Source organism: Tachypleus tridentatus, chromosome 1 (assembly GCF_004210375.1).
Source record: "Tachypleus tridentatus isolate NWPU-2018 chromosome 1, ASM421037v1, whole genome shotgun sequence".
Taxonomy (NCBI): Eukaryota; Metazoa; Arthropoda; class Merostomata; order Xiphosura; family Limulidae; genus Tachypleus; species Tachypleus tridentatus.
Window position 1 is genome coordinate 25,742,273 of NC_134825.1, and position 20,826 is coordinate 25,763,098.

Consider the following 20,826-nt stretch of genomic DNA (forward strand, 5'->3'; position numbering starts at 1 on the left):
TTAAACATTTTCTTAATATTACTGTAATCATGACAGCAACATTATGTTAGTCTAAATTTTACTTATACAGATCAATGAATATCTTCTGAAAAATAAAAGCTGTTAAAATTTTTTCATCATAAGCTTAGTATATGTTAATGAAAGTAATTTATGCTCCAAAAGTAAGTTTTCCCCTTTTCTCTCTGAGAATACTAACATTTTGTTATTATTTTTTCAACAACACAAAACTTAAATACTCCACACTATGTCCATCCATACATTTTAAGACATAGTTTTGCGCATTTGCAACATTTCTTTAATACTAATGGTTTCAATAATTGAAAATCATTAAAGACTCTTAAACTTCCATGTGTAATTATTATGGAATATACCATTGTGTAGTTTTGTGCAAGTGCTATACAAGTAAAAGTGTTAAACAACTCACATCCGGCAGAATTAAATAACTTTGGTTGAGCACTACAGAAATAACATTATTAGATAACTTAGATTCAGGGGAACACATGTAACATTGATGGATATTTAAATCCAGCTGTATACAAGTAAAATTTAACTATGTAACACAACCTTTGTTCCTGGATATTATGTGTTATTTCTTAATTGCTTATGATGTAAAAGTACAGAAAATGGCCAATATTCCCTTGAAACTTTGCTTTTGTGACCTGGATAATGAAATTTAGAAATTATTCTATTTTCTATGTAAAAATGGAGAAAATTGGACATTTACATAAGGTTGAAAAACAACATATGAATCAAGATTTACATGTATTTATACTAAAGTTATACAAAAAATGTTTAGAAGTGAGTAGTGTTTCGAGATTTGCGACTTTAATCTAAATCGCTTTCACGTATCAGCCCCCAAATACAGTATCCCATCATATTTTTGTTATACGCTCCTTGGTGACGACGTTCAAGCATGTTGTTACATTAAACACTAAAACTAAACAATCAAACAAACAACTTGTTACATTTAAAAGTAAGACCAAACAATCAAACAAACAGCTTGTTATATTTAAAAGTAAGACCAAACTATACAAACAAACAAATTGTTACATTTAAGAGGAAGACCAAAATATCAAACAAACAACTTGTTACATTTAAGAGCAAGACCAAACAATCAAACAAACTACTTGTTACATTTAAGAGTAAGACCAAACAATCAAACAACTTGTTATTTTCGAACGTAAGTAAGATTACAGTACTTATTAAATTTTAATATATTAATGTGTGTTATTCTTTAAAAGTATTATATTATAAAAACAGCCTTACATCAGAAAACGTTTTAATATAAATACGTATTTTTGCATAAAGCTACATAAATGTGGGATCTACGGGAAATCAAACTTTAATTTTAGTATTTAAAAACATTTTAAACTTACCGTGTAATTATTAGGGGACATAAAAATAATAGAAGTTTTTTTTTAATTCGTTTACCGATTATAAATATTTTTTTTAAGTTTTAGCATTACTAACAAGGAAGAATATTTTAAAAATATCCTTTTTTACGGTAACAGCTGTAAACATAAAATAAAATAACTAAATATGAAATAATGTTACTATTCAGTAAAAGAATTTTATGGGTTTTGATAAATAATTTTGAATTTATTTAGAAATTGCCAAGAAACTAAAGATTTCTTGAAGAGTTCTATTATCCCAGGTGTCATCCTAGTTGCTCTTCTTTGAACCGACTAATAATTGAATGTTTCTTTCTCAAAGAAGAAACTTCAAAACTGTACACAGTAAAGTAAATAATACCTTACAAGTGATCTACACAGAAAAACAATAAAATACATTTTCTTGTCTTGAATATTTCTACCCAATATGCTACTTAAAATCCTCTTATCTAACTACAATTCACTGTTTGAATCGCTAAGATATTTCTAAATCACACCGTCAAGATCTTTATCTTGAACCACATTGATTAATGATTTCCCATTTAAATTGTAAAAAACCTATATGCATCATCTTATCTTTCGAATAGTTAAACATCATATGTGAAATGTCTGGATACATTTTTCAGTATCAAACAAAACGCTTTCCAACTAAACTTCAATTATAAGTTTAATTCTACTATTTAACTTTAGCCTAATTCTTATTAAGTAAAACAAAATGTTTTAAAGCATGTACAAATATACCATTTTAATATAAATTGTGTTTGAATACATGAAACTGTGGAATTTAATTCAGTAAAAGAAACATAAAATAGAACGATATAGCCAATAAGAACCATCATCACAATAACATAGGAATGGAATGTGTTAAAGGGTATAATTTACATAGTGAGAGTACCTGTGAAATGAGAGAAAAATCAAAATGTGAATTAAAACGTAGAAACAGTTATAAGTGTGGAAACCTACAATGTCTCACATTTAAAACTATTATTCACTGAATTCAGTCATTTAATAATAAAGAAACACACAAAAACAAAGTAGGAAACGAACTATTAAAAGTGGACAACAATGGATCAGTAGTCAAACCCCTTACACCATATACCTCCATAAACATTGCCTAAAGATAGTTAATATATCTAATATAATAAGTATTACTATTCAACATTAATAAAAGAACTTTTGCTGTATTTATGAACTCTAATAATCTAACAGAGCACCGACCTTTGATATTATGCTGTTAAAATAATCTCTTGGTTGCGTAAATGATTGTCAGTTATCACGTCGTACAATGTTAAACAGATATAGTGTAATATCAATAATTTGTCGTTACAATGTTTATTTACTGTAGCAATTTTTAAAACTTTCGAATATAAGTAACACTACAGTACTTATTAAATTGTAATATATCAATGTGTGTTATTCTTTAAAATATTATATTCTAATACAGGCATACATCAGAAAACGTTTTCCAGCTTAATACAGATTTTACTCTGTCCAGTAAGGTGTAAAACATGTATATATCTTTAAGATAAATACGTAATTGTTTGTAGTTTTGAATAAAGCTATAGAAATGTTTGACCTGCGGGAAATTATACCCTGAATTTTAGCACCAGAAAACCATCTCAAACTTACCGCTGAGTTATTCAGGGGTATAAAGATTATAGAAGCTTTTTTTTTAGTTTATTTAGTTATTATAAATATTAGTTTATTTTAAATTACAGCACTTGTAGCAAGTAAGAATATTTCAAAAATATCCTTTTTTTCAGGTAATTGATGTTAACATGTAATAAAATAACAAAATATGGAAGAACGTTACTACTTGATAAAAGAATCCTATGGGTTTTGACAATTATCAAAACAGTTTATCAACAATCTTTTGTTGTTGCTTATGTTAAAGGTATTTAGGTGTGAGGATATAAAAACAATGTAAGGGAACAAGCTTATTCTAACAAATGTATAACAAGGTACACTAGAATACCAAGGATCCTATTAAATCAAGACTCTTCATAGGTCTTGTCAGTTAAAGAAGGCTTAGTGAGTCTAACTTTAAAAAAACACCCAGCAAAATAGAGTATATAATTACTTTTTTAGTGACACATTGATTGAGAGACAGCTAAACAACAACACCAAATGCCAACTCTTTTCAGAACGAATAGTGGAATTAAACCGTCATTCCACTAACGCACTCGCTGCCCCACATGACATGATTTATATTTATTTGACTAAAACGGAACTCGAACACGGAACCTTACCTCTATAGAACAATATGATGACGACTAGCCGTTCTCGGCTCTAGGTGCTGTTAATGGTAAAGTTTTGGAACTAATTAACATCTATAATGATGATATAATCATTTGGACGATTACTATAAATAACCGAGACATGAATTGAAATGTTGATAAATATATAAATATATTATTAATAATAAATACAAAAAGATGTATTTTTATTATTTATACCTAATCTTTGAAAACCTTTTTGCACATATTCTGTTCTATGAAAGTACAAATAGTTTAATATTCACGATATTCGATGCATTAACGTTTCCCTCTTTGTAGCAGTATCAGTTTTTATTAGACCAGGAACAATGAGAGCAACTTAGAAATGTAAAAAAAATCAATTTTTCCTTCATTCACTAGATCTTATTACCACATCTGTATTTTAGTGTAAAAAAATGGGCTATTCATATAACAACGTTTGTTGTCATCTTGTCTACTCTTACACGTGGATAATCATCGTACAACAACTCCGAGCATCTTGAAAATTTAAACATATAAACTAAATTTTCCGTTTAGTTACTATGAATATTGATGTCAAGTTTACGGACTTACAACGTTAAACTCAGGAGTTTGATTCCATTCGGCGGACTAAGTAGAGTGCCGTTGTTGCTTTGCTATAAGAAAAAATACAGAAACTCTCTAATTACTAAAACCAGAAATCGTAGAAGATCTGTAGTACAATAGAATCAACATTTTTTTTTGAAATCTGTTTATTGCTGGCAGTAAGAAAGAAAACGTGTTTACTGTACGACGTCCAGGAGAAAAACGGGTGTGACAAGAAACGTAAATCCGATAATAACAAACTCAGTTTTAACTAGAGAATCTTCAACTCCAGAACTTTTCAGTTCATGGAATATACACTGAATCATTAGAGCTTCTCTTCCAAATCTTAACACTTGTTTATCTCTATATCATAACCACCTGTTTAACGGAAAAGTTAATCCGATTCTCTAGAACAAGTGCATCCTACCAATAACGATGTCGTATAGCTTCGATAGATAGAACAAGTATTTATGGTGTTAAGAAACTAATTAGGTTGTGCTGCTCTTTGAAGTTCAACACAAAGCTAAACAATGGGTTATCTACGTTCTACACACAACAGGTATCGCAACCTAGTTTCTAGCATTATAATTCTCCAGATAAAAGGCTGTGTCCCAGAGGAAGGATTTGGTTACACTGATATTTAAGAGAAAAAGTGTCATTTATGTATTATAGAAGAGAAAGCGTTTTAAAAAAGGTTCATTCGGACTTGGTAATCCTTGATATTTTTACCAACAGCTCAGGATGAAAACGAAAATATTTTTGTTTTTATTTTAAGGAAAATCTTTTTATTCCGTTAATGTATGGAAAAAGTACATATTTTATATTGTTTATGAAACCATTACGTTTATATATTGCAATTTGTCAACTTAATATGATTTTTAATATAGCTTTTTCAATATATAAATTACTACAGCAAAATATAATAGAATCAGAATAAAGCTGAATAGATACCAATATCATAAGGACAAGCCTGAAATAGGATATAAATGTTCCTGTGTGTGTAGCCTCCATAAATCCAAGAGGAATGAACCTAGAAACCTGAAATTTTGCGTGCGTTATAAATGGATCCCGAATGTGTGCACTTGGGTGTTATTCACGAGTGTGCCTGCATATGTGTCTCTTGGTATACCCTGTGGTCAATCGGGGAGATTAACAACTTCTAATATATGGAAAAGCCAATGCGTTTCAACAATAGCCTTTACGTCAAATTGCTTAGCAACAACAAGAAAACCTAATTAACGAAACCGAGAAAGCTCATATCTGCAGCGTGAATCAGACATATTAAGAAGGAAAGATTATTATTGGAAAATAAATATTTTTATTACAGATAACAGTTCTTTATTATTATATAAAAAATAACTCAGTATTATTAGATCCTTTATTTATAAAATTAAAGTGTCTTTTAATCTCCAAAATGTTATGCATAAATAATGCAAAATCTAATACTGACATAAAATTATTAATAAATGCATATTTTTCATCATAAAAAAATCTATGACTTGTATGACAACAAAGAAGTTTCTGTGAAGCAATGTGCGGTGTTATATTGAATGATTAAAACATATTTGTTTTATAAAAATTTTTACACTTAATATTCAACCTAGACAGCATGTTTTGATTTTAAATGGTTAGGAAAGAATACAGATTTTACACTGACAAGAAAAAGCAGAACTGTGGGAAAAAAATAGCTCACGTTAATAATAACAATTATATAATTTTATTCAAAAAATACTAGAAACAACATTCGTTTTAATTAAACGATCTTTGTACATACGCCATGACAACATATATATAAAAATATAACCACATGCTGCTAATAATCCTCATGTCAAACTTAAACAGTTTGCTTGTTTGAGAATTTCACGCAAAAGTAGAGTTGAACTTGGGAAAATCTTGCCTAATGCAAGACGCGGGAAAACAGTTTATTATTGTTTGTTTGCTACAGTTAGTACATAAGAAGATATAATTGTGACAAACGCTTCTTAATCGAAAACCTAGAGATACTTGACATGAAACGTTCACAGATTTCGAATCTTACGCACAGTATGGCTATGCGAGTTAGGCACTCAACTCATATTCCGTGGGTTCGTAACACCAAATATGTTCCCACTTTCAGCCTTAGAGGCGTTACCATCAATTACACTATTCGTTGGTTAAAGTAGCCCAACTTTTCTTTTTACACTGTAATGCATGTTATTAAAACCATTAATTAATTATTATAAGTGCAAGTATAGATATATTTTACTTTACAATAATGCAATATCTTATGTTTCATACGAAGGATTTTTAGAAGGTTCTAAGAACGAAAGAATAATTCCTTTTTTTTTTGTGTTAAATAACTGTTTAAAGAATACGCTCACAATACGCTAATACTGTAATAGAACAATATCTTTAAGTACCACGGAAACATCAAAATTGTGAATGTTGTTAATAATAACGTTCATAAATTCCATATCTCAAATCACAGGAACAACAACATAAGAAACTAATGACAAAACATTATCGTTAACATTCGGAGTTTAGTTAATGACAAAATAAATCTACTTGTATACATAATATTGTCCAACATCTACATCTCACCACGTCTGTTTCAGTGTTCTATTAAACACTGCTATAACAACTCCGCCCAGATTGTTCTACAGACTGTATACTCTCCATGACGAGTAATAAAAGTTTCTAGGTGACGTCATACGGACGTCAATCTTGCATTCTCCACTAACTGAGTTCTCTATAAAAGCAGTCAGCCTATCATATCTGGTAGTCAGTCAACAGCACTGAACGAGTCCCACCAGCTATTTCAAGATTCTACCTGGCAGAAGAGTGGGACTTTCAGCTGAGTCTCTGTATCACTCTAGAGGTAAATTCACATCTCTTTACTCATATATACTATCAAATCTGTATTTCAGTAACAACGTGTTATATTTAATAGGTGAAAACATTCATGGTTTGTTTGTTTATTTGAATTTTTAAAAAAGGAAAAAGGAACTAAAATATATACTAATTTCGTGTCGGTTTAATGTAATCATTCATGAATCTCATATAGTTCCATAATATTTGACTTATTCTTTTTTATCTTGTTAGAATAACTTTCACATTTTAATCTGTATGTGTAAATATGCTTTTTAGGTTTTTACCCTTACGAGGTAAGAGCAAATTACTTCTGTTGTACTGTCTAGGACAGAAGAGATTAATATCAGTGAGCATAAAATAATTGTCTGTAAAACTAAAATATACAACACTATTTTTTTAACCTCGGGTGTATGTAGAGTTATATGATATAACGCAATGTGACGCTAATTACCAGATCAATCGTTTGACTAATACGTCACTTGAATAATCAGTAGTTAGCTGCTATTTGCCTTTCATTAGAGTGATGTAACTTACAACTATCCTTTTAGATAATATTATCACAAGATATGTTGGTGAATGCTGTTCACTTTTTTGTCTTGCTTTTAGACTGTTAGTGTAACTATGGATTGATATCTATTTTTTATAGCTTTCCGCGAAATTCTAAGACAAATAATGTACAAAATATTACATGGCCATTACAGTCACATGTGCCTTCGATACACAGGTAACAAAGCCTGTTACTTGTAACAGATGTAACATTACATTACGTGCGAGGATCTTAACTTCAGAGACTATTAGTCATACTAGATTGTAATTTTGTTTATAGTGTTGTTTTCATAGGGTCGTTTGGTTGTGATAATAAAAGAAAGTGGCAGACCGAAAATGGTTGGAAGTTTGTGTTAATAAAATGATAAATCCTAGTAATGTGTTGTCAGATAGACTTTATTTCGTTAATAGCATAGAAAGAAGTCAAACTCACTAGTCTTCAAAAGGGCCTTTTGTGTTTTTATTTAAGTTGCGTGTTTGTAATTACTCGGTGATCTAAATCTTATATTTGTTTAAATACGAAGCTTTGTTTTATTTTAATTAATTATTTACTCACTACCCTCAACAACTAACTATATTCTTTTAGGTTTTATGATACAAGATAATAATTCTACTGCTATTTAAACTTTTGGTATTTCTTTTTAATTGGCATAAACCATCATAATTTAAATGATAAACTAAATTAGACATAAGCTTGAATGCTTTAATATATACTATTTGGTTCTAAATTCGATTATGAAATACATACCAATATTTGGGCTGCAAGAGCTGTATTTACTTACTATGAGTATTGTTGTTGAAATGTTAAACGTGCAGGTAATTGCAAGCACGCTGTTTATTGAACTGTTAGAAATTAAAGTTTGATTAATTTATTAAATGGAAAATACAATTTGAGTAAAATTGTATATACAGTTTACCTAATTGCCCTATTACGCAAGGGACTTCCTGTATTTGTTACAAATAATATGGAGAAGTCCAGAAAAAAGGATGGAAAACTTTAAAGATAATGTTCAACCTTAATAAAATTTGGTTGTTTGTAAATTATTCGAACTTATCTTTTAATATTATTTCAGTAAATAATCTGCCTTTTCTACTTTTGTATTTAGAACACTGAGAATCTACACTCATGACTGTTATTTAAAAATTGTAATTTATTTCAGACCAGTAGCCAAGTATAGGTGATATGATATTGGTATCATTGATGGATTGTACATGATACATTATAATACATTTTATATAGTATCATGAAGAAATTTAAAAAAATATGAAAGTTAATTGGATCAAGGTTTTCTTTCTACATGTCTAAGAATTATCAGCAAGAATATGCAACATAATTAAAAAATCTTAGAATGTAGTGTAACATTTTCTACCCGTTCTTAGTTAAATAATATTTTCACATGTATAATAGTTAAAGTATCAAAAGTTGATGGATGTGAGGTTTATAATACGGTTTATGCGTGTTGACGATTTTACACTGGGTCAAAGAACAACAAAATATTCTACAAAAAATATAAATTAACAGAGTCGGTCTTTGTAAAATATTTGTCATACACATTTAAATATATATATTTGAATAGTGTTAAACTAACACCTGAGGTGAAATTAAAATATTAATTAAATATTGTGGAACCTACAAAATTGAAAAACAGATCACTGTGATGAACAGGGACATGGGTTTAGCTTCATAAAAAACGAAGTACGTGGTATTTATTTAAAATGTTGGCATGCCCTAGCGTGTTAAGACGTGCGACTAGTAATGTGATGGTCGCGGGGTAAGTTCCAGTCGTGCCAAACATGCTCGCCTTTTCAGTCGTGGGGGCATTATAATGTTACGTTTACTCCCACTATTCTTTGGTAAAAGAGTAGCCCAAGAGTTGACTGTGGCTAGTGATGACGAACTGCCTTCCCTCTACTCTTACACCACTAAATTAGGGACGGCTAGCGCAGATAGCCCTATAGTAGAGTTACACGATATTCAAACCAAAGTACTGTCAGTTGTATATTTATGAAACTACATCGCATGTTTTAGGTGGATTTTCACCCAAATTGCCATGAATGTTCATTTGTTCCAGAGAATGAATTTAAACAAATTTTCATTTTGCGGTTTTTATGGGCTACTTTTTGACAATTACCTCACTTCTTATTAATGGATGTTCACTAAACTTTGTATGAACTTTCACGGGTCCGTGAGAAGAAACATAAATATTCAGTTTTTATTTTGCGGTTTTTGTCACAACTTTTTTTCTTCTTTTCTTAATTTATTCTACCGGTTTCGTTACTTCAAATATCATTCTTCAGGAAATAGTTTTACTGAGATTCTATAACAAATAACAAACAAGTACCGATTTAAACTAAAAGTTAAAACTATGTTATAAAGTTCATGTACAGATTAATTAGAAGTGATCAAAAATAAGTAAAGGTTGAAATAAAGATAAATCTTTAGTAAAAGGTAAATCAGAGTTATACCTGTTCAACAAATAAGCCCCTAAGTATAGTTAATTTGTGAAAAAAATTGAATTATGTTTTATTACTGAAAACAAGTAAAGAATAATTTATCACTATTATCAGAACGAGGTTAATCAAACGAGGTTACTAAGTTATTGTTCGAATTAAAAAAGGAATACATTAATATCAGCAAACCTCCAGATATTTCAGAAAGCTCGATTGTGGGTAGAAATTAAATATATTATATAACATTTAAATCACGTTTTCGACATATTATTAAAATCATTTTATTTCATATTCCTATTGTTATTAAAATAATTTTGTATTTGTTTAGAAGTTGCCATGAAATTAAAGATTTCTAGAAAAGTTCTATTATCCCAAGTGTCATCCTTGTTGCTCTTTTTTGAACCTACTAATAAATGAATGATTCTTTCTTCAAGAAGAAACTTCAAACCTGAACACAGTACAGTAGACAATATCTTACAAGGGATATATAAAGAAAACTAATAAAATATACTTTTTTTGTATTCAATATTTCTACCGCTAAATCAAATCCTAATAGCTAGCCACAATTAATTAGCTTAAGATATTTCTAAATCACCAAGATCTTTATCTTCAACCACGATATTTAATTATTGTAAAAAGATTTAATGATTTCAATTGTAAAAAGGAATATTTGAATTGTTTAAACCTGTATGCATTATCTTGTCTTTTGGATAGATAAACACCATCTGTCATGTTTGAGCTCAATGTATCAAATAATGTAAGTGTCCCTGAAAGTCTACAGTATCATTGATATAGTTAGCCAACCAAAACATCTTTATATCATCTGCACACTTCACTATTTTGTTAGTCATTCCAAAGTCAATATCATTAATATCAATCACAAACAGCAAACGATCCAGCACAGAGACCTGAGGTACATCACTGTTACTGTGACACAGTTAGATCTAACTATATTTATTACTACTCTTTGTCTTTTACTCTCAAACAATGTCGGAAAATTTGATAAACAAGGCTTTCCATAGTGAACCACGCTTGTTCTTTGACACTATATCAAACTGCTTTAAGCGCATCTTCAACCACACTATTTAAACTACAGGTGTAAGTTTAACTGACATATAATTTCTTGAACAATGTTTATCACCTTCTTTAAACATTGAAAAAACATTAACCAACTTTCAATATTCTAATACTCTTCCACTACTCATTAATATATATAAAATATTAACTCGTGGATAACAAAAAAGTTTTAATTTATTTTATGACTGTGTTTAAAGAAAGTTAATGTATCTAAGTCAACAGATATCACTGTTCAAAGTGAGTGAAAGAAATTTTGCTTTTTTTAATAAATTTTACTATTCTTGTATAGCACCGAAACTTGATATTATACTGTTATAATAGTCGCTCTGTGATGTACTTTACTCGGAGCTACAACGTGGTGTGAGACAAAAATAGTCATAGTGTCATAGAAATTACTTATTATTAGAACATTTAGTTACAATAACAAATTTTGATACTTTCCATTTTAATTAACACTACTATATTCATTAAATTGAAATATTTGAATACATCCTGTTATTTTAAAGTATTTTATTGAGGTTTTATTGAGAAGCAATTTTTAAAGTTTTCGAATATAAGTAACACTAAAGAACTTATTAAGTTTTAATATATCAATATGTATTATTCTTTAAAAGTATTATATTCCAAGAAAGGCTTACATCAGAAAAAATTTTCCAGTTTAATAGAAATTTTTCACTGTCCAATAAGATGTAAAACATATATATATCTTTAAGATAGATTTGTAGTTGTTTGTAGTTTTGAATAAGAAAATATTGCATTAATATTTTTACATTATAATGCATGTTAATAAAAACATTAATTAATTATTAAAAGAGCAAGTTTAGAAATATTTAATTTGTACACAAATGCAATATCTTATGTTTCATACGAAGGATTTTTAGAAGATTCTAAGAACAAAATAATAATTTCTATTAAATTACGTGAGTGATTGAAGAATACGCTCACAAATATAGTGCAATAGAACAATATCTTTAAGTACCACTGAAATATCAATATTGTTGATCAACAATGAATGTTGTTGATAATAAAGCTCGTACATTCCATATTTCAAATCACAGGAACAACAGCATGAGAAACAAATGGCAAAACATTATCGTTAACATTCGGAGTTTAGTTAATGACAAGATAATTCTACTTGTATACATAATATTGTCCAACATCTACATATAACTACGTCTGTTTCATTGTTTTATTTAACACTGCTATACCAACTCCTCCCAGATTTTTCTACAAACCTTATGCTTTCCATAACCAGAAATAAAAGTGTCCAGGTGACAATATACGGACGTCAATCTTGCATTCTCCACTAACTGAGTTCTCTATAAAAGCAGTGAGCCTATCATATCTGGCAGTCAGTCAACAGCACTGAACGAGTCCCACCAGAAGTCTCAAGATCCTACCTGGTTGAATAGTGGAACTTTTAGCTGAGTCTTTGCATCACTCGAGAGGATGCTTCACATCTTTTTACTCATACACAATATCAAGTCAGTAGTTCAGTAACAACTTGTTATAATCAACACTTGAAAACATGCATGGTTTTTTGTTTATTTGAATTTTTTAAAATGGATGGGAACGTGTTATACCTTTAAAACGTAATATTCTATATAAAAAAGAAACTAAATCCATATTAATTTCGTGTCGGTTTAAAGTAATCATTCATGAATGTAATACTATTCCGTAATGTTTGACTAATACTTTTTATGTAATTAGAGTAACTTTCACATTTTAATCTGTATGTGTAAATATGCTTTCTAGCTATTTAAGTTTAGGAGCTACTAACAAAGTACAATAAAACTTCTGTTTTACTCTCTCTGACAGAAGAGATTAATGACGCGCACCATTAGTGAGCAACAAATAACTGTCGGAAAAAAACCTGAAAAATACAACATAATTTTTAACCTCCTGGTGTATGTAGAGTTATATCCTGTAACGCAATGTGACGCTGAATACCAGATGAATCGTTCGACTAATACGCCAATTGAATGATCAGTAGTTTGCTGCTACTTGCTGTTCTTTTGGAGTGAATGGCATGTAAGAGTGACATAACTTACAACTATTCCATTGGATAATTTTATCTCAAGATTTGTTGGCGGATGCTCTTCACTTGTTGTCTGGCTTTTAGACTGTAAGTGTAACTATGGATTGATATCTATTTTGTGTAGATTTCCGCAAAATTATAAGACAAATAATGTACAAAATATTACACGGCCATTACAGTCACATATGCCTTCGATATACAGGCAACAAAGCCCATTACATTAAGTGCCAGGATCTTAACTTCAGAGACTATTAGTCATACTAGATTGTAATTTTGTTTATAGTGTTGTTTTCATAGGGTCGTTTGGTTGTGATAATAAAAGAAAGTGGCAGACCGAAAATGGTTTGAAGTTTATGTTAATAAAATGATAAATTCTAGTAATGTGTTATCAGATAGACTTAATTACGTTAATAGCACAGAAAGAAGGCAAACTCGCTAGTCTTCTATAGGGCCTTTTGTGTTTTTATTTAAGTTGCGTATTTGTAATAACAATTTCAGATAAAGTTTGGATACGTTGTTGTAACTCCATATTTCAATATTAATATAAACATGAAAAATGTCCATTTAAAGAACTATAGATCTAAACAGCATGTCCTCTATATCTTGCGTAGTTTTTGGTATCTTAGTTTCACTGCTATCTGCAGACGTAATCAAAATTGGTCATAATGTGATATACTTTATATAATCTTGTTATTAACTTGTACTTCGTGTTCTTTATTGTTATATAGACACTATGGTCAAGATATCTGTAATCGTTGGTTTCATTATGATGTTTCTCCTGATGTCAGTCCTGTCGGAAGCCGTGTCGGCTTCCTTGCTTCAGTATGGGAAGGTTACAGAATATTCTCATTATTTTGAAGTATAAGTCTCTTTTACATATACCTTAAATTAGTGTTATACTTTAATCTTATTTAGTATACTCCAGTTATATTATCGAGTGAGATATTCGACTGCATATCTTATATGTCTTATGTACGAAAGCTTTCAATTATTAAGAAGAATCCTATTGAACCGAGAAGATATTTTAATGCAACGTAGTTATATTAAGTTCTATATGATTAGAATTATTTTAGATTCAATTACTAGATTCTGAGGACAGAACTCCTAATAGTTAAATTATCTTTCCTTCATACCAGTTTAGATTATTACTTTCTACAGCGTTGTTGTCATGTTTGACTTCGAATTCATATTTCGCATTCGACTAAAGGACGTTTGTAACTATAGCTATATATACTCCTATTCGGTTAAAAGCGACTAAGTAGTGAAATAGTTCTGGTTAATGGCTGCCTCATATTGTCTATTATTGTATATATGACGTTATTCAATTTAAATACCAAAATAACTCATGAATAGTTGCAGGTGAGAAAACACATTCTTAAAATTACCTCATTTTAGTATTTCCTACATAGAAGTGTAATTTCAAAAGGATTTGTTCATATCAAATAGAACCCAAACCAATTACTTTTCCTTTAAAAGGGAAACCTGCAAATTCAGATCTCTTGGAATATGAGTTTTTGTTGCTGACTGCCCATTATACATTATAAATAGAAGCTAAAACCTTGAGTCATTCCTATTGTTACGTAAAGACAGGTAACGTCTCGGTCCGGCATGGCCAGGTCCGTTAAGGCGTGCGACTCGTAATCTGAGTATCGCGGGTTCAAATCCCCGTCGCACATATCATGTTCCACCATTTTAGTTCTGGGTGCGTTGTAACGTAACGGTCACTCCCATTATTCGTTGGTGAAAGGGTGGCCCAAGAGTTGGCAGTGGGTGGTGATGACTAGCTGCCTTCCCTCTTATGTTATACTGATAAATTAAGGACCGGTAGCGCAGATTTCCCTCGAGGAACTTTGCGCGAAATTACAAAAACAACAACAAACAAATAGATGACGTCTTTCAGTGGAAGAAATGATAAATAGGTGGGTGTTATGTAACAGCATTTGGATCTTATATTTGTAATATTACAGTGAATCACATAACTTAGAGCCGCGGACTACAGTAAAAATGTAGTTTTATGCATAGCTGAAAATAACCTCACTTTCTTACGAAGGCACCAAATATTTAATTACAACATCAATATCTCAGGATGTTGTTATACAGAACTAGGTATTTCTAATTTTTGTAAACTCACTTTTAATTAAGTAGATATTTAAGTGAGCTTTATTTTCTTCCACCAGCGATCGGTAAAACATAATTTGTTCTGACATAAGAGTGATAGAAATAATTCTGACTGATGTAAACACGTACTGACTGAGATGTTTTATAAAAATAACGTGTCTTTATCCACGACGTACTTAGTTTATTTGGATTGTAGCATAACGGTAAACACGAAGCTTCACATTGAAAATAAGATTCATTTTCTTTAACGTTTATGATTTAAATTATTATGTAAACTAAGGGTTCCTGAGCTACGTTTAAAATTACATTAATGAAATACTTTTATCTAAAACGATTAGTCTCTATTTAACAACAATACACAGGGTAAATTTCTGTTTCATAATTCTTTATTATTACAATTACGTATAATAATTTATTAGGTTAGTTTTGAGGTGATATTTATGTCCTATGTTCAGTTTCTCCATCATGTAGCCTGAAGAGACAAAAAAAAAAACAACACCAGTACGCCATCTGGAGAACAAACTTCGAAGATTACAAACTACTTCAGCTTTCCATTAGAGAAATACAACCTATTTTACATTTTTTCCCAATAGTGTACCACATCCTTTTTCATATTATCAATTTGAAATAATGATTAAGAAAATCCATAATCATTTTTCTTATTTAGAATATATATATTTCCACTAAAATGGGATGATCTGAAGATACTTCATCATTTCGAAATGTTTGGATTTATCTAATTTATAACTTTCCTAAACTGCACAATATGGGTCAAATAATTTGAATCTGAATGTGTATTAAAAAGGAATTAATGGGTTTATGAAAATACTTTTAAACCATTTCTATGTATATTCTTATTTTAGTAATAATTTTCTATTTCTTAGCGTATTGTAATTCACCAGATTAAATCAAAGAAAAACTGGTAAAAAAACGGATCGCATGCATAATGTGAAAGAAAGATAGAAATAGGTTATTTTTCACCTCATATTTTGAGTTTCCGTGAATTCGTCACTTTGGCTAAGTTGCAAAAAAGAATTTTCACTTGTTTAATAATTCTATTTAATCAACTGTTGTTCAACTGTGTTCACGTTTCTCTTCATCTTGGGTAATTTCTCTGTTTGAGCCAACCAACTGACCTGAGTCTACTTTTAGGAACACACAGAAGAACCTTTTTTTGATAGATTGAATTGGTCTGTGATTTGTTTCACAGATGGAGTCGATAAATATGAAAAAATATATGTAAATTTAGTTTGTGTAATTGTACACAAAAATAATGCACTCATTTTTAGTAGGATTTTTGGCTATTGATAAACACCACAAACTAGTAAGTATATGTTCTTTTGATATTTAGTTTACATGTCCTACACCCATTTGTTTTTCGGGCCTTGCGAAAGTACATATTATTCTCGAACAACGGAACTCTACATCTATATATGAAAAATAAAATTAATTTTGACGTCTTATCTACGTCCGTAGAAATTTATTTCTCGATAATAAGTTTTGTCCTTAAACTTTGTGTCCTTATGTCGTCAAAACACCAGTAATTATGAATTACCCTCTGTGGTTATTATCATGAAAATAATTTATCGTAACTTTATGCAGTTTTATCCTTGAAAAACAAGTTGAAAATGCGCAAAATGCACCTTTAACTATCACCGTAAGGTATTTCTGTTTCTCATTATTCCCTAATGTATGTTTAGATTCCAACGTGCTCCAGTGGAAATAGAACATCCTGATGAAGTGAGTCGAGTATTGTACGGAGTAGTGAAAAGTCTGCTTGCTTTTCAAAGTGGTAAAACGTACGTAATAAAACTGCATTTGTTATTTATTGTTTTGAAATCGCAAAACTTATAATTAATTAAATATCAGAGAATATATATAAGAAAACGATCAGCCTGATGTAACTGTTACCTTATATTGTTAATAAATATTCAAATATACGAGAAAAATTGAAAGAGAAACGAAAAACGAGGTAAACTAGTGCTAAATATTACACTGAACTAACAAAGCAGCTTTCAGAGCGAAGACTCTTTCAGATCTAGAACTGTTTTATTCTTTTAATATGGAGTTTAATTAACAAATATCACTTCGGATGTAAAAAATATTTTCCTCTTATGTGTAAGTTGATATAAAAAACTTTGACTGAAATCTAATGAACTGCAAACATCACACAGTAAATTCACTATTTATCTGTAATACTGTTCTATTGAACAGTTTTTTGTTGTTAAATGTGTGTTTTTCTTATAGTAATCCACATTAGGCTATTTCCTGATTCCAACGATGGGAATCGAGCCCCTGATTTGTTGTCAAGTGAACAGTACAACATGTTTTGATTATCTTTTATTCCGATATTATTTAGTGAGAAGCGAGGACTGGATTTAGGATTGTCCCGTGGATTTTCTGGAAGCCAAGCTGCTAAACATCTCATGGGATTAGCTGCTGCCAATTTCGCTGGTGGACCTGGTAGGCGGCGTCGCGACGTCAGCAACCAAGAATGAATGATAGAATTAGACCTATTGTTGAATCTCAAGTCTTCAATAAAATAATAGAAATTTCACATTTTAACTGGATGTTCCATATTATAAATGAAATGTAGTGTACTTTAAAAATAAAGTATTTTCGGCAGGTTTACGGTTCTCTGGTTTTATTTTCATTGACTGCATCTTTTGGAGTAGATTATATAGGACCATTATTTTAAGAGTGTGAAATGTCTGGATACAATTTTCAGTAATTTTTTTCACTTTGTTTTTTTTTATTACTTGGTGATCTGAATCTTATGTTTCTTTAAATATGAAACATTGTTTTATTTTAATTAATTATTCACTTACTGCGCTCAACAAGTAACGATATTCATGGAGGTTTTATGAAAGTTTTTACTGCTATTTAAACTTTTGATATTGTTTCTTTAATTGATATAAAGCATGATAACATAAGTGACAAACTATATTACACCTAAGCTTGTATGCTTTAATATTATATATTTGGTACTAAATTCGATTGAGAAATACGTATCAGTATTTCGGCTACAAGAGCTGTATTTACTTACTTCGAGTATTGCTGTTGAAATGTTAAACGTGCAGATAATTGCAAGCACACTGTTTATGGAAGTGTTAGAAATGGAAGTTTGATTGATTTAATATATGGGAAACACGATTTGAGTAATACTGGATATACAGAGTACCAAACTGTCCTATTACGCATGGAATCTCGTAGATTTGCTACAACTAATATTGGAAGTCCAGAAAAAGGATGGAAAACTTTAAAGATAATGGTCAACCTTAATAAAAATTGGTTGTTCGTAGATTATTCTAACTTACCTTTTAACATTATTTCAGTAAATCATCTGCTTTTTCTACTTTTGTATTTAGAACACAGATAATCTACACTCAAGACTGTTACTTAAAAATAGTAATTTATTTCAAACCAGTAGCCAGGTGCAGATGATATGATACTGAAATAATTAAAGGAATATACATGATACAGGATAACACATTCAAAATGGCATTATACAGAAAAATGAAAAATGTGAAAGTTAATTACATTAAGGTTTATTCCTATATGTCTAAGAATTATCAGCAAGAATATGCAAGATAATAAAAAACATTAAAATTTAGTGTAATATTTTCTACCCGTTGTGAGTTAAATAATATTCTCACATGTGTAATAGATAAGGTATGAAAAGTTGATGAGTTTGAAGTTTATGATACTGTTTATGTGTGTGGACGATTTTACATTGGATCAAAGGACATCAAAATGTTCAATAAAAATATAAACTTACTGAGTCGGTCTTTGCAAACAGGTGTCAAACATATTTCTTAATATACATTAGAATAATGATCAACTAATAACTAAGGTAAAATTAAAATCTTAATTAAATATTGGGGAACAATAAAAACTGAAAAAGTGAACATTCCGATGAAGAGGGACGTTGGTTCATCTTCATGAGAAACGAAGTATTTGGCATTTGTTTGATAAGTGTACATCACATCAGAGGAGTGTAAAGCTGTGTATTTATATATAAACTGTTTTGAAGCTATGGATTTTTATTAAATAAAGTGCGTTTAGAATTAACTGTCATTGAGATTTCATTACACACACACAAATATATAACACACAGTTCTGTCTGTTGCATGTTTCTGTCAGTACGTGACATGTCATGGGTGGATTTTCACCCAAATTGCTATGTAGCTTTATTATGTCCACGCGTGGAGAATATACACACTTTCAGGATTGCAATTCGCGGTATTTTATGTGTTTATTTTTCATGACAATTTCCTCACTTGTTATAAACTGATCTTCGCTTTGTGTGAACTTTCACGGGTCTTGAAAAGATACATAAATTTTCTACCGGTTTGTTTACTTCAAATTTCACTCTTTAAGAAATACTGAGAATCTATAACAAATAACATACAAATACGTTTTCTATTATAAGGTAAAATGATATCATAAAGTTCATGTATAGATTAAGTACATTACAAGTGTTCAAAAATAAGTAAAATTTGAAATAAAGATTAATCATTAGTAAAAGATAAATCAGATTTTAATCACGTTGAAGATATCAGTCTCTAATTACAGTTAATTTGTGAAAATTCAATTATATTATTTTAGCAAAAACAAGTAAATGATAATTTATTATTATAAGAGCGAAATTGTTCAAACCTTGAAAGTTCCAACTTAATATTTCCAAAATCCATACATACATAAATATATAAGTACATATACATAAATAAATACATAAATCAAACGAGGTTAATGACTTGTTGTTCGAAATACAAATGAATATATACTATAGTAGTAAACCTCTAAATGACCTTTTACATATATTAATAAACTTATCATATATTTCATATTCCTAGTTTATCAGGGTAATTTTGAATTTGTTGAGAAATTGCAAAGAAATTTAAATGAAGATTAAGTTTTCTAATCAGATGTGGTAACTATTAATGTATGAAACACGATTGCAGAGCTAGAGTTATGAAAAGTGTTTTAGAAAAATAAAAAATTACTTCTTCCTAAAAGGGTGCAATAAAGGATTTGTCTAAAATAATTATATATATATTATAATTAGTGTTTTAATTTTGACATGGGGACATATGTCGCACCAATTTATGCAAGTATCACTATGACATTTTCAAATTATAGTTATTGAATATAATACTACGTTATTATTTTAAAGGTACGCATTTTATTTGTATGTAGTTTTTATTTCGATATGCAAGTGTTTATAAGATTTAAAGGCTCTTTTTAATGTAAGGAAATAAATTTTTGAACTATGAATAGGAAATGTTAGACGTTTCTAAAGCTGTTGTTTTGAATTAAGCACAAAGCTACTCAATAGGCTATCTGTGCTCTGCTCACTACAGGTATCGAAAACCGGTTTTTAGCGTTGTAAGTCCGCAAACATACCGCTGATCCACTGGGAGGCGTATCTAAAGCTTCATAATCCCAACACGTATATAAAACAAATATATATATATTAATAAACACTGATTAATCAGACTTTATTCCCCATTTTATTAAGTATTATTTTTTAATT

At 29.8% G+C, this 20,826-nt stretch overlaps 1 long non-coding RNA gene across 1 annotated transcript; it reads left to right on the forward strand.

Annotated features, from left to right (window-relative positions):
- Window positions 1–6,981: 6,981 nt before the first annotated feature.
- Window positions 6,982–17,833, forward strand: LOC143244801 (uncharacterized). Its single transcript, XR_013025340.1, has 3 exons — window positions 6,982–7,067; window positions 16,991–17,089; window positions 17,650–17,833. It is a non-coding gene; the product is annotated as an uncharacterized LOC143244801 (long non-coding RNA).
- Window positions 17,834–20,826: the final 2,993 nt, after the last annotated feature.